The sequence below is a fragment of the Dermacentor silvarum genome, chromosome 3 (genome assembly GCF_013339745.2).
Source record: "Dermacentor silvarum isolate Dsil-2018 chromosome 3, BIME_Dsil_1.4, whole genome shotgun sequence".
In the NCBI taxonomy this organism is placed as follows: Eukaryota; Metazoa; Arthropoda; class Arachnida; order Ixodida; family Ixodidae; genus Dermacentor; species Dermacentor silvarum.
This window is the reverse complement of record NC_051156.1, coordinates 193,619,578-193,633,036: the sequence shown is the minus strand read 5'-3', so window position 1 is coordinate 193,633,036 and position 13,459 is coordinate 193,619,578.

The window sequence follows — 13,459 nt, the reverse complement described above, 5'->3', positions numbered from 1 at the left end:
AATGAGTGTAGAAAAAATGGAAGTCGTTGCCCAGTCAGCCCATATCGCCACACTTGTAGAAAGAAAGATTAGACAAGACGTTGATTATTGAATCATTAAAGATATCCCGTTGCAGGTAGCGTAATTATCTCTCCGTCAACTGGATAAGCTCAAGAAGGAAATTACCTGCAGGTAGGAGTGTGATATAGTGTGATCTCTAGTTACCCGCCGTGGTTGCTTAGTGGCTATGGTGTTGGGCTGCTAAGCACGAGGTTGCCCGATCGAACCCCGGCCACGGAGGCCACATTTCGATGTGGGCGAAATGCGAAAACAACCGTGTACTTAGATTTAGGTGCACGTTAACGAACCCCAGGTGGTCCAAATTATTCCGGAGTCCCCCACTACGGCGTGTCTCATAATGAGTTCGTGGTTTTGGCACGTGAAGCCCCGCAATTTTTTTTTAAATCTTTGCTAGTTAAGAAAATGTCACTGGATAAGGTTCTCATTTCTTAAGTATAGCGTACATGTCCCACTTTACAGATTGGACCCGATTGGCTAATGAGATCAGCAGCTACACTGCGCAAATTGGGTCCTGAGCACGGGATTCGAGTAAAAACGTCCGCAAAGTCTGTGGTGGTGGCGGAATGAACGTCTTTATTCAAATACTGGTCTCAAGACCTGCCTTCTGTAGGTGGGCAAATGCATGGATGCCCCAGGTTACACTTATCACCCCCTCCCTGCATATTGCCTCAACGCTGATGACAAGTATTAAGAACATGGTGGCAGCAGAAAGTAGCAAATGGGGGAAAAGTGAGGGACATGGAATGGATACAAAAAAAAAACGCAATGATGAGGCTATTTATAACGAGGTAACAAGAAAGGATATTATGCCCTAAGTCCAACTCGGAGTGGGAGTAAAATAGTAAAGTGAACCCTCGCACCATTCCAAAAGTGCGGCTCCGTAAACGAAGACGTCATAACAAGAACTAGCGATAAGCACCATCGAAAGGAGACCTGGTAAAAAACAAGACAAACATCGAAGGAAATTGTGTTTTGCGAGGGAGATATATACACCTAACATACAAAGTATCTTGGCAACACTATTCGCTGGTGTACATATGATACTGCGCAAGAAACACAACTAATATTTCGCTAAGATGCGATAGAAGATATGTTATGGCGTCGTAACGCTTTTGTTTATTGAGCTCGTCTACAACCACGGAGCCTTGGAAACCGTCATGTGGGGCGGAATGGGCGTATAGAGGAAATGGGAGAAGGGAACGTGATGGAAAGTTTCAATCCAGTTAAGTTTTTCCTGTTTTGTGGAAACTCAGTTTAATCTTCCACATCTGCCCGAGGACAACGTAAACAGGTTTTTCACTTCTTCCATCACTAGGGATTACATCGACAACCCTGTTGAGCTTCTCTTAAGTTCGTATTGCGTTACATTCTTGTTTGGCCGTTGGGCTAGTTAACTTTGCTTTCCGTGTATTGGTTGGTAATGACTGATAATGGAGCAAAACGTTGACAGCGTTTTCTTTCGGACGTTTGCGAATGATGTATTTTTCTGCGGAACGCAAGTGTGCACGCTCGGCAGCCTGTTACGCCTGAAGTAGCACGCTGAAAGAAAAGAGACCAGGCGAGGTGGCCGGCATCCTACACTGCTCCATAAAAGTGAGGACATATATTAGGGCAAAGAAAAAAAAACGCTTAACCTTGCACTCAGCCGCGCAACGCTTGAAACAGCGAAGCTGGGCGATCGTACCCCAGCATTTTCCGGAAGTACTCATGATGATGATAATTTATTTTCGCGCGTCTCGGACTTACGGCCGTCACTGCGCGTTGCATAGCGCAGCTTGCAACGCCGACACCACGTTCCAATGCCGACAACGCGTTCCAGCAGACCCGCTCCGTGAATGCGTCTCTCTCTCTCTCTCTCTCATTTTCTTTATCTCTCTCCCGAGCACAGCGCGCAAAACCTCTCTTCACCTCGCAGAGCACGAGCGTGCGAACGCGCCAGCTGTGGACGAAGACGACGACGCTCGAACGCAATCATATGGTTCGCATAAATGCATTTCCTGCGAGCGTGGCTGTATAGCCTATTTAAAAAAAAAAAAAGTGGCTGTATAGCCTAGTGGTTACGACGCTCGCCTTGGGACTGTGGGTGCGCTGGTTCCTATCCCGCATCGGCAATAAAGTTTACTTTCTTTTATTTCTTGATAGTTTCTTGATACGAACCACAAACCACAAATTACGTCTGGCTTAAACAGCTTCGCTGTTACAATACTTTATCGACGCGTTCTGCTAATGCAATAACATGAGCGTGTAAAGTGGATGGTAAATATGTTTCGACCGAAGCTCAGTACTGCGGAAAGTTCGACGGAGCTGAAATGAAAATTCAACGGAACCTCCAGGGTTGTAAAAATTAATCCGTAGCCCAATTCGTTAAGGCCCACATATTTCAATTAATTAACGTTACTAGATGTGTAGTAATGACAATAACGACAACGAGTGCTGTTTAAGCGCGGCACGATCTCGTGTCACTGATCGTATTAATATCAGCGCGCCATCGTTTGTGCTAACGAATTATGCGGGGCATGTTTCACACTGGTTCACCATTGTCAATTTTCTTACCCAATACGTCGTTAATCTTATTGGCCCTGTTTCTTATCTACACTTCAATGACACTGTTTGGCAATCTATTTTGATGCTTTTACGAGTACCCAACTTTCTCCCTCCACCCGATGCGGTGGCTTAGCGGCTGTGGTGTTGCGCTGATAATTAACGAGGTCGCGGGATCAAATCCCGGCTACGGCAGCCGCATTTCGATGGGGGCGAAGTAGAAAAGCGCCCGTGTGCTTAGACTTAGATGCACGGTAAAGAACCCCAGGTGGTCAAAATTAGTCTGGATTTCCCTACTACGGGCGTGCCTCATAATCAGGTCGTTGTTTTGGGGCGTAAAGCCCCAAAACTTATCTTTCTCGCTCCACATACTCCTAGACCTGCATTCTTTTCTCGCGCCTATAATTATAGCTACTAATTAATCAAGCCTCAATTATTATGATTAATATGATCATCAGCCCTGCATTATTGAAAATAAGGACAACTGCCGTCCTCGTGGTGCGACCTCGCTGCACTGCTCGAGTTAGTTTCAGTGCGGCATTAGTGGTGCTAACAGCATATCTAAGGGAACGTTTCGTACCGATTTACCTGTGTCGCTTTTCTTACCTGATACACTGTCGGCCTTAGGCGTAGCTTCTCCACCCATACCTGGTGTAAACTGTTCCGCAGTCTAATTCGATGCATTGAAAACCAAGCAACGTTTCCTTTCCGCAAATACGCAGTCTCGGCGTTTTTCCTTCGCACCTTAATCATAGCTACAGCCTCCGCTCGGTGTCTAGTCTGAGCAGCCCTTGCGAGGTACGATACCCTAAGGGCCCCCCTTTGAAGTGCCAGGTCGGGATGAGGTGCAACGTGCAGGTACGTGACATTTCGCGTAGGGGAGAAATTGTCATTATAAGAGCGCCTTTGGCGGGAAGATAACAAGCTCCGGCCGTCTGCCCGACGCCCTTTTGCTTATGAGGCTTCGAGGAGTCCTTGAGTCTGTTACAAAACAGTCACGCGAAACATTAAACGAAAGCTAGTTTGATCACTCTTCGAGGTGCGGGAAAGAAAAATATAAAGGAACGAGTGCTTCGCGAAGTTTTATATTACCTACCAAACACTTCCTAGCTCATGAAAAGCTTCCAATGCGAGCGTAACAAAACAACAATGAAAGTGAGTCAGCTAAATCTAATAGCAGCCCATTCTTACGCATTTTAAAAGAAATTGAAAAAAAAAATACCATGCCTCGAATTAAGAGGGGTTTCTTTTCTTTTCCTTTATTTTTTTTTCTATTTTGAGGAAGGGGAACGTTCGGAATTCTGCTGTCTCGTTAGTACACCGTTCAATAAAGCTTTTACTTCAGAATTTCCTCGGTTTTTACCTGAGTGCATGTGTGGCCTAAAGCTTGAACTAAAAGCATATTTGGGACTCCCCCTTGTCTCACTTAGTCATTAATACCAACGGAAGACAGACCGATTGACAAGCGCATGGATCCCAGGACAGCACTGCCGATTGCATGAATCCAGCCATATAGCTTTGACTGTAATGTCGCATTATTGTTAAATTAGATATCGTTATGAAAGCTGAGTATAGCACGGAAAATAGTGGCGCGTACGTGAATTAGAACTCTCTCTTTACCTATACAAAACTGCCGTAAGCCCTACTGTGGCGTAGAACTAGAGTGTACTAGAATGGGGGAGTGGGTCCAACGCAGGCTCCCCGCTGAGGCTTTCTTTATTGAAAAGTTGGTGGCGCCACCGTCGCTTTCTCCCGAATGAGCGGCCCCGCGCACCGCCCGGACGCTTGTCGCGTCGGAGACCCTACCGCAGCTGCATGGAGCTTGGACAGGCGGATACTCGTGACGGCAACACTGATATTATTCTCCGCCGATCTATCGTAAATAAAATGAAAAAAATGTCACAGTTTCGCCCTAAGGGCGAAGCAATGAATGCTATAGCAACACAGCAATGTCATACGAAGTAAGGTGAGCGGCCTTGGTAGCAATATGAATTGTAGTAAACATGAGCTGATTAAGTAAGCAGGTGTGCTGCGGCGTAAGTAGACCGACATGAAGAGAGACTCGATGACCACGAGAAGGCACGTGTGAAACGGTGGTGTTGATGAGAAGCGCTTACCGTGGGCAGCGCGTGCGAAGGGACACACCTGTAGTGCTCCACTGCCGATATGGGCAGCATTGCATGTGTAGCGTGCGTTGGAAAATGTGGCCCGACTATTACTAACTGAATGAACAAGCGTGGTGTGAGCGCGCACAAACAAACATGAATAGATCACACTGAATGACTGCAGTCAACGACTGTCAAAACGCTGGCAGCGAGCGTATGTACGTGCGGTCTATCGCTTCAACGGAAACTGAGCGGCGAATGCAGGGAGCATAAAGGTCAGAGCCGTGTGGAGATAAGAGACGGTGCGGTCGAACGAACGACGAGCGCGGTTGTTGGCAGCGTAGAAGTGCGCCCCCCCCCCCCCCCCCCCCCGCTCCCGCCGGCGCTGGCTTCCCGCTTCCGTGCTTGCGCGTGGGAGAGATAAGAGACTGTGCGGACGAGCGACGAGCGCGGTTGTTGGCAGAGAAGTGCCCCCCCTGCTCTCTCCGGCGCTGGCTTTCCGCTTCCTTGCTTGCGCGTGGGAGATTGAGTGCGTTCGCTCTCCGTGATAGCGCGCGTCCCCGCACGCTTCCGCTGGGGCATACGGCGCGCGGCGAAGATTTTATCTATACGGAACCTCACGGCGACGGCGACGGCGACGGCAGAAATCCGGTTGAAGTGTCCATATAATTGCTATCGCAATAAAAGAGCGGCGAAAAGGACGCAAACGACGCAACAACGACGGTGCGTCAAGCAGACGACAGCTACTCCGCCCGTGAGCTGGCCTCAGCCAATGAGCGCGCTGCCGAAACAGCCGAAGCCAACGTTATTGGCCGTAGATTCAGAATAAGGTGATGGAAGCGCGACCGCGATTTCAGCGTTTTTTGCCTCACCCTCGGCGCTTGCCAAGGCGTCCGCTGGACCCACTCCCCCATTCTAGTACACTCTAGTAATACCAAAGAGCTACAGCTAGCTATTGGCGAGGCTGATGTTCTTAAAGCGCGCAAGGCAACAGCGTATCACTTGGTATCACTTGAGAGTGAGTCACTTGGTAATTACATTACCGCGATGATTGTACATACGTCGACTAATCGTTCCGGCCAAGGCAATGCGTTTTGTGTTCAGCCTTGTCTATAGAATGGATCGATCCACTTGCCGATATCTTCACCAACTACCATTGTAATGTCAAGCTTCGACCAAAACATTTTGGGAAACACAGAGACACATGGACCATCCCAAAAAAGCCTGTCGCTGCACAACTGTACAAGAGCGCAAATGCGAAGTATGTTTCTCAAACGATTTTATTGACTGATTGATTGATTGGTTGGTCCATTGATTGATTGATTGGGTGATTGATTTATTCGTTCATTAATTGAGATCTAACGTCTTAAAGCAACACTGTAGCTATGAAAGACGTTACTTGATTGCTTCGGTACAATTTGGACCAAATGAACTTCACGTTCTTTCACGCGCACTTCAATTTAAGTTAACGAGTGTCTTGCTTTTCGCCCCCGTCGAGAAGCGGTCGCCGCCGGCGAGGAATCGAACCCACGACGTGGGACTCAGCAGCAGAACGCCATTAGCCGCAGCGCCACCCCGGCGGGTACGTTGCTCAAAGGAACGGCCGTTGCTGCGATGAATGTATGAATGTTGACGGAGAGATTGGGACACACTGGGGGGGGGGGGTTTCGAGTGGTTATAACGAGGACGGCGGAGAACAGCCACCATTGAATAGGAGCAGCGCGATTCGTAGGGGCGCCGGCGCATACAGTTCGGTGATGAATAGACGAGGGACGGTGGGTAGATACACCATATGGAGCGACGTATAGAAAAGATTACATGGGGGGTTGGTGTCCACACTGGTGCATTGTATATAGCCGCGTAGACAGTTTCGCGGTCGCAAATTAATCGCATGCTCTGGGACTGGGGCGTGGGATGGTTCAAAAACACAGCTTCAGCAGTGACACAGCGGCAGGCTCGTCAAACAACGCGACGAACTAATAACGCCCGCGCATGTGCGTGATTGGAAAGGCACGCTCTGTTTGCTCCAAACAGCCACCGTCAAGCGGATGGAAGGTAGACCATCTCTTCGCGGCGAGTTCGGTGTTCAAAACGAGGCACTGGAACTTCGGAAGCCGGCTGACTTTGAACCCCTGCGTTGAACCAATTTTAGCCCGGGTTTTCCAATAGCTTAACGCACTGTGTTTGTCTGCGGGGGTGCGAGTGTACGCCCGAATGTGGGATGCGCGCAGCTTCGTTCCCTAAGTACGTGCCCGAGGCAGTAAATAACTGGGGTCCCTTGGGACCAGCACAGGGTACTCGATGAGCACGGCATCACCACGAGCGCTGGCTGTAAGTGCTCGGCGTCTAAGAATAGCGCGAAATTCACTTTCCGTATACTGTTAGTCCCCGTATGAGGACGTGTCCTTTGTATTCCATTTTAGTTCAGAGTGAAACATTCCTTTACAGAGTGAAGCAGCATGCCTGAAACGTGCTTCATCTGTCAACTGTGCCGCAGCAGAATCATTTGTCGCAGTAGAATCATTCTCTCATGTTGAAGGTAACCAAAACAGGAATGTTTAGCTGTATTAGTTACGTATGCTTCTAGTAGAGTGCCCTCGCTAACAAATAGCAAAAGCTTATTGGCTCACACAGTCTAGGTGGCGACTCGCTGTTGCCCCGCTTCAAAGGGGATATGCGATTCGATAGGGCATATGCCATTCGGGATATGCCATTATCATTCTTCATCATCAAGACGCAAAGGCGAGAGACGGTAGTGACGTCACCCGGGAGTTCCCGCACCAACTCGCCGTGACGCATGTATTTATGCAGCATATCTACTTAGCCATAGCTATTTATTATTCATAAGAAATTAGCGCTTCGTGTTCCAGTACAGCTAGTTTCGAGAACTTGTCCTGCGCCTAAACTGCCCAGTTACGAGAAACAAATGTCTTTGAAATTCGCGGCATCTCACTGACGTATCGACAATGAGATTGCGGCGCAAAATTCAAGAAAAAGTGAAATTTCGCCTTGATTTCGTTCACGAAGAGTCAATATTTTGTCGCAAGATGCTTGAAAACAGTATTCAGAAAGAATGCCTTACCAGTCTAAGCTCGCTCAGTGTTGCCCGCTGTTGTCCTTTAAGAGGCCATAGCATGTAGTCAACTATATATTGGGAGATCGGCACGTCTGTAACTGACAATAGGACAGGCCTAAAACGACTGGCAGTGAGGAATTCCAGAAAAAAAGTACTGAAACTTAGGACCGGTTGCGACGCCACTATGCAACGCCGGCACGAGCTCCTGTGAGAACTGCTCCTCCGAACCGTGCTAGAAGACAATTGCAGAGACATCGTGGCCAAGGAAGAGGCTGAAGTGCAGCTCAGCTCTAGCCGGGACCAGCAAGCCCGGGGTTCGGACTTCAGTGGACCTCACAAATACTAAATTTTGATAGGCGTTCTACGGACAGCGTGGGTTTATATTATGCTAGCCCTTGCTAAAGCACTGTAAACTGTTGTTCGCTGCATTTTCCTCGATGACCCATTTGCAAGCCACATGTAATTCGTTTAGTGTCATGGCTATTGCTTCTCTTGTAATTATAGCTTAAATTGTTTTCAACACCTCACGTGATACTCCAATTGGAGCCTGTGAGGTCTACGAATAAGAAAAAAAAACGAGGGAGAAATTGGAACGCAATTTTTTGAAGCACCACTCGACACTTAAACAATTGTGGCACTTAATTCCTTGAATGAAGGGCACTTTAAACAATTACTGTGTTCATTTAAGCGAATGCTTAAACAGCTTACTATCCGCCAAATATCTCGTCTACCACAGGACATCGTTATCCGCGAGTTTCCCATAAATGCTCAGTTAGAGTCTGTACTGTGTTTTCTAATCTTGCATTTGTTTTACGATGTGTCAAGTATGTGGCAAATCGCACAACGCACTCCACACTTATTGGGAATACCCCGAAGCCCTCCCCTCTCCCAACGCATTGATTCGCTCAAACACCGCACCCTTCCTACCCTACACCTTAAAGAGGTGGACCACTCCACCGCAAGAGCTACGCCATACACTATGGCTACTGCTGGTGGGCCACATATGAAACACGTCAATGGTTGCAAACAAACGGATCACGACTCAGCTGGGCCGCGATCTTGTAGCGATTACTTATGACTTATTCTGTAGTTTTCTTATCTTCCACCGCTCACGGCCGGCTTATCCCGTTGATAACGCGAGCGGACCGTCGCTCCGACCACTGACAAAGCGCGATAAGCGCGAAAAGGCATTATTACCGGAAAGGCATCGCTAGAAAATCGCGGCGGCCCTGCACTCCGACAACGATGACTCGGACTAAGGGTAGTTCATAAATGAAGTTCCTGTCTCTCTTCCTGCACGCCGATGATAAAGAAGACAGAGTAATCTATAAGTACTCTCTATAGGCCAATAAGAAAGCGCTGGAACTACCGAAGTTTTCCTATTTCAATGCAATTAGCATTCTTCAGATACTTCACACACATTCCGGTGTCTGTCTGCCTATCTATCTGCGTCCCTAACCGTTTTCCCGCTAGCTTGGGTCACTGGTACTCCATGTTTTAACGGGTAGATCACCGGGCTCCTGTTCTTAGGGCACGGGATTTGAAACCAACCGTCGGAACATGGTGGGTCACCGTGTATATATGACACTACGTATGTGACACTAGGTATATGGCATCCTTCAATGACCCTCTTTGGCGTAAGCTTGGGTCCCCGGGTACGAGTCGGTCATCAATGAACCTCTCTAGCGCCAAGTTGGGTCACTCGGTAAGGGCCAGTAGGTGCGTTCAGGTCTTCATAAAAAAGTAACCTTGCGAATTTCTCCGTTGCTAGGCGGAATCGAACCCGCATCATATATATTCAACCTTGTGTGATCATATAATAAAATACGTTCCACACGCGGACTTCGCAGCCGTGCCACTAGATGGCGTAGCGTGTCCTCGGGGAATCGCGAGAGGGGATCCCGCGTCTGCGTGCACGCCTCATATACACGAAGCGTCTCTGTGTTGGCATTACGGTGCATCGCTACATTGCTTCTTCAATGCTAATCGCATTAACGTCAACATTCACCGGGAGATGTTTTTTTCGCGATGGTTTGGAAGTATTATTGAAAGACAGACAGCGGGTGTAGCTCTGCCAGTGCTGCGTGGTATTACGGAGGCACCGGTTGTAGATCCGTGGAAGTTCCTCCCTCTACCGAAAGGGGGCGAAGCAAGACCACCGAACTGTGTACATTGATATCCCCAGTCGTGGCACGCTCGCACAAGCTGAATAACTCCGGCCGAGCGCTTCAGTGATTCCCAAGAGTGTACGTAGGTGCGCTGTGCGCTTTTCCGAGAGCAGTATTTCTTTGTTGAACCGTGTGGTGCCGGGTGTGGGTGGATGGTGCAAGTCTTGTACTTCCGTTTATTTTTTTTATATTTTTTTTCGTCCCCAGAGGCAGAGCTCAATTTTCCCAGCACGGAATCTATTCCATCCAAGAAGAACGCGAAACGCCGAGAGAGAGCTTCGACGTTACAGAAACTCGAATGGGGAGAGTGACCGATCGTTTCGTGGGAGCTTCTGGAAAAACCAGAGCGCGTATCCAAACACAGCAAAAAAAATAATAATGATGATAAGGTATTGCCGTACCACTCTTCGTAAGAGCGGATGCCAGCCATTTGTTATGTTAGACATACTCTTAGCAGAGGTGCACAAGTATTATAAATTTCGAATATGAATCAGATAGTCTTTGGTATTCAATTCGTATTCGATCGGAAAATTCGCTACTCGATATTGCCGAATATTGGTTTCTGTTCTAACAGAAATACGTAACGACACTTATAGGAGATATACATGCTGCAAAGCTCTCATGCACTGTGTCAAAACCTAGAGCGGCATTTCAGATGGGGAATCAAAGAATAGATGTGAAAAGCGGTATCGAACATATCAGTAAGAGCCAAGAAGAATACTTGCCTGCGGTGCAAGAAGCATGTAACAAATTCTTGCTACGTATAACTGTTACTACATTTGCCTTGATTTTAACCTGTTATAACTTGCTTTGTCATGACTAGCTGTGCTGAAACATCCGACAGCAGCATGAGAACTGAACTAACACTTAAATCAATATTCTGCTGGTGCCAGTTGCTCTGTGAACTATTTGCCAAAAGTAGTTCGTTTGACGCTGGTTAAAAGAGGCAGCAATTAAAGTGAAACGAGTGGAGACTATCAGTTTTAGTTAGTATATGCAAAAGCCTCGGCTGTTATTTATTCTCTTTTAATGCTGAGCGTTCACCCGAGGTCAGTAATTTACAGATTTATGCTGTTTCAGGAACCGTTATGACACGCTCGTTGCGCAAATCTGACAAAGCTGCTCGGGCGAATATTTTAGGCTATAAATGTCTCTGAGATCGTGAGGTTGTCGCCAACAACAAGAAGTCGAAACCTCACTATTCGTTCGGGACACACTGAAGTCATTATCATAAACAGAGGTGTTAAACATCAAGCGCACTCAAAGAGGCTTGTTACGTATGCTTTATGCTGGGACCTTTCGGGGACTGACGAAGTGAACAGTTCTGTTTATTACTTAAAAAGGGTTGTTCGAGACATTGCGCTCCCCAAGGTTTTTTTTTTTTTTTTTTTTTCTTTAATGGAACACAAGGCTCGGCTCTACTGCCTAGGGTATAACCTAGACTCTAGAACTGGCACCGTAAAGGACTACTTCGTGATTTCAATTCGAAGTTTCAATGAACGGACGGGTTTCGCGAGCAGTAAGTACCTCTCCATAACGACGGCCGGTTGGTGCTGCTGTGAAGGGGGTTTGCCTTTGAATAAAGGCTGCGGCATTATATGAACCATTCCATCGTCTTCAATGTCTTGGCTCTCGATCTTAGCAGGATGTTGTAGCTCGGAAGCGTCAACTAAATGCATGGGAGCGATGAAATCGTATTGTTCAGCAACCGGTCCACTAGTTTATAATTAAGTTTGGTGAATTGGAAAGAAAACATTAAAAGTCAGTTACTCGAGCAAGTAAACTTTCAATTCATGCCACCAATTTTTCTGATGAAAATATTTTGTAAGTTTGAAATTTCAAGAAACATAACTACTGTATTTCGAAGTGTGTAACTCGGGAATAAAAACGATATTACTATTCTGTAAATTACGTCTAATGATACATCTAAAGGGTAGGAACGTGATGCATAATACCGCTCTGACATATATCACCAAGCTGCGTGTAGAACGTTCGAAAAACTCTTGTAAACATTGCAAAAATTCACTTAAGCCGTAAATTGTTATGCCAAAATTATCCTCTTTATATGCCCTACAGGATCCACTGAGTTTACAGAACTGCTATATATGTTTTTAGTGCAAAGTTACGGATTTGTAAACTTCGTGCTTCTATTTCTTTTTTCGACACTTAGCGAATTTCGGTAGTCTTTGTTTGTAAAAACTTTCAAGCCACGAATTCTTTGCTACATTCACTAGAAATCAACTTCCTCTTTCAAATGCAACAAAGTTAATTCAAATCTGTTCAGAGATGGTCGCATCAAAGCATTTTTGCTTTTTACATGTATTTGAATAGGTGGCATCGGAGTTGGCACCGAGCTAAAGCTTCCTTTTAGCAACAAACGTTTCATTCGAAGTGATTTCTGTCAAGTTATTCCTAAAGTATATGCTATATATCAAACGCCGTCACACTAAGTGCCCTGAAACACGTGTTTCCCGATCGGCTGTTGCGGAGGACGAAGACAGTGGTAGCAAATCGGTTCGTAGATAATTCCTGAATGCGCTTCCTTTTATTCTATATTATAGTACCTACATTTCACTAGAGCAACTCATCAGGTTAATAAAAACTCGCAGGAAGGATTGCAGATACCACCCATCTTGTATGCGCATTTACAATGTTCACACCAAATGGCAAGGTTGCTGTTTTGTGGTATAATGCAGGTGTCTGCCGTAACTAGGTAATGAAGGGAATCTTCACGTTCTCAGCAAAATATCGTACAAAGTTTTACACACTGAATATTTGTGCATTCTTTTTCAACAAAATATATTGACATACACTTCGCAGCTCTCCATTGCAAGAGCAGTAGACCTCTTCAATTCTACATAACTTCCAATATTTAAGCCTCAATTATTCATGAGTCGCGTGATTTCAGTAAAGAAATATGAAACTGCACTTGAGGCTTGATATCAGAAAGCAGACGAAAGATTCTTCAGGGAGCTTAGCTCGCGCCTACTTAGTTCCTACCACGCACGAAACGAGCCGAGTGAGTCGGAGCTAGCAGCGTACTGGCGGTGACGTCACTCGCGAGAGGGCGCCAGTACAAATTATCGTCGCTAATAGACTACACGGCCTTCCGTATTCTACCGTACAAGAAATACGTGTTTTTTTGCTTTGCCTTTAATTAAAGTGACACTCGTAATATTTCGGCAAGAACAATTTCAGGATACTGTCGACGGTATAATGCGGTTAGCATGGAATCAACGTAGCGACACAGGACACTGCCACCGTAGAAACGCGTCACGTGTGAGGAGGCATGTGCTGCTGTCGGGCTCTTCCCTCTCGCTTCGGATGGATGGATAGATGCTATGAGCTAGCGTCCCCTTTGAAACGGGGTTGGGGGTTGTGCCACCAAGCTTTTATTATTTTGACCAATGACCTACCTTTATTTTTGAGAAAACACACAAATACAAAGAATTCCAAGCGTCAAACTCTTTTGAACCATTACTGGGAACTCTGTTTCTGTACGTCTCCGC